This window comes from Branchiostoma belcheri, unplaced genomic scaffold (assembly GCF_001625305.1).
Source record: "Branchiostoma belcheri isolate BF01 breed outbred unplaced genomic scaffold, Haploidv18h27 scaffold677, whole genome shotgun sequence".
Lineage (NCBI taxonomy): Eukaryota > Metazoa > Chordata > Leptocardii > Amphioxiformes > Branchiostomatidae > Branchiostoma > Branchiostoma belcheri.
The window spans coordinates 13,930-16,445 of NW_017804328.1; the positions used below are offsets into that span (position 1 = coordinate 13,930).

Consider the following 2,516-nt stretch of genomic DNA (forward strand, 5'->3'; position numbering starts at 1 on the left):
AAACCTGGAGAAAGTTACTTAAAGATTACGAGCACAAGCATATAGTGGATTATTTGGATTTTGGTTGGCCCATCAACGTTCAGGAAGAACTCTATAGTCCGCCTGCAGTTTTGTATCCTAAGAATCATAAGTCTGCTACAACGTATTCTTCACATGTTGATCATTTTCTTTCTGAAGAGCGTCGCCTAGGTGCCATAGTGGGACCGTTTCCAAAGAACCCTTTTTCGTCCCCAGTGGTTTCTTTACCATTACAAACAGTGGAGAAACGGAACAGTGATAAGAGGAGAGTAGTAGTGGACTGTAGTTTCCCATGTGGCCATGCATTGAATGAAGCAGTACCTAAGGATACTTATCTGGGAGACACGGTACAGTTGTCTTACCCATCAGTCGACACAATGACTCAAATGATTTTGAATAAGGGACCAGGTTGTTTGTTATATAAGACAGATTTAAGGAGAGCATACCGGCAGTTGCCAGTGGACCCTAAGGACTACAAATATCTATTGTACAATTGGAGAGGTGATTTCTATGTGGACACTAGATTAGTATTTGGACTCAGATCATCAGCATACATTTGCCAAACAACGACTTCAGCCGTCACTTATATTCAGCGGGAGAAAGGTTATGATGTGTGTAATTACTTAGATGATTTCGGAGGAGCAGAAACTCCATCTTTAGCTGATGCAGCGTTCGCAGATTTACAGAACACTTTGGGCAGTCTTGGCTTGGAAGAAGCTCCAGAGAAGGCAGTGCGCCCTACTACGTGTATGACATTTTTAGGAATCGATTTCGATACAGTGTCTATGACTAGACGCGTTCCACAGTTCCGGTTAGAAGAGATTAGACTGCTTGTTAGCGCGTGGCTGGACAAGAAGAAGGCCACTAGACGCGAACTCCAGTCCCTGATCGGTAAGCTCGTTTTTGTCTCATCCTGTGTGCCTCCTGGACGACTGTTTATATCACGTATGTTGGAGGCATTGCGTTCACTACGACGGAACCACCATAGACTTCGCTTGTCACGGGATTCCAGATTGGATCTAAAGTGGTGGCAGCGGTTTATGGATTCATACAACGGTGTATCGATGATGGTTCCAGACATTTGCAGCGACCCTGACGAGTTGGTTATGACAGATGCCTGTGCCACGGGGTGCGGCGGTTTCTCCAACGGTCAGTTCTTCCATTGCGAGTTTCCCGAGCAGACTTTGGAACAGTTTGGATCAAAGATACACGTGCTTGAAATGTTAACAATTGTAGTCGCGGCACGGAAGTGGGCACCCCAATGGTTTGGACAGCGAATTTTGGTACACTGCGACAACATGGCATGTGTGCACGTATTAAACTCCGGCCGTGCTCGTGATCGGGAACTGTTGCAGTGTGCGAGGGAATTATGGCTGTTGGCTGCCACATTTGAGTTCCAGGTGAAGGCCACACACATTCAAGGTTCCCACAATCGGATTGCAGATCATCTTTCGCGATGGCACATGTCAACGTATCACTCTCAGCAGTTCAAGAGTCTCACACGGCACCAGACCACTTGTGAGATTCCGGTATTCCAGGAAGACTTTATCTTGGAGTGCCCTTATTGACTGTATGATAAGGTTCTAATGCATTTGTTCTGTTCTGTTTGTTTGTTTGTTTCAGCCAGCAAAGACCTTACATTACTGCGAGACCGAGTGCGTCAGACTAAACGGGCAGCCTTTGCTGAAGGAACTTGGGGGAACTTGAGAACACATTTACGAACCTACATGCTGTTCTGTTCGTTCTACGGTTTACCGCCCTTTCCGTCAACAGTAGACACCCTGGAGACTTATGCTGAGTTTCTCAGTCGTTCCTTTCGGGCGCCAGCATCAATTGCAAACTATATCAGTGGTATTAAAACCTTTCACATTCTGTTCGGACTAGACACCGCGGCTTTCTCGTCTATGGATCTAGCCCTAGTGCTACGTGGACTGAAGAAACAAATGGGACATACGCCACGTCAAAAGCTGCCATTCACCCCAGAAGTCTTACTCAAGATCCATGAACAGTTAGATACCTCGGACTCGTTTCAGGCAACCATATGGACAGTGATTCTTTTAAGTTTCTTCACATTTCAGAGAAAATCTAACTTTGTGTCTAAGCATGAGTTCGATCCGGCTAAACAGTTCACTATGCATTATATTTTGCTGTACATAGAGGAGTTTTGCTGATCAGAATTAGATGGTCTAAGACATTACAGTGTGCTGAGAGAGTATTGTACGTTCCCGTGATGGAGATCAAGAATTCTCCTCTTTGTCCTGTATCGGCATACTGTAATATGGTTAAGTTGAATCGCAATTTTGATACTATCGCAGCTTTTACGAGACCACATAGATCCGGATTTGTACCTTTGACTCAGAGCGTTTTCGATAAGGCTTTCAAGCAGATCCTGATTAGAGCAGGTTTAAGCCCAGCTAGATACTCACTACATAGTGGACGTAGAGGTGGTGCCACCTTTGCCTTTCGTTCAGGTGTTCCTATTGACTTGATTCGCCTTC

The 2,516-nt window shown here is 45.3% G+C and overlaps 1 protein-coding gene across 1 annotated transcript in view; it reads left to right on the forward strand.

Annotated features, from left to right (window-relative positions):
* The window catches only part of LOC109483978, a 9,974-nt gene extending 8,223 nt beyond the window's left edge, over positions 1-1,751 (forward strand). The window contains exon 5 of the mRNA XM_019787135.1: positions 1,642-1,751. The gene's annotated coding sequence lies outside the window, so the exon portion shown is untranslated. The remainder of the gene's footprint in view (positions 1-1,641) is intronic.
* The last annotated feature ends 765 nt before the right edge of the window (positions 1,752-2,516 follow it).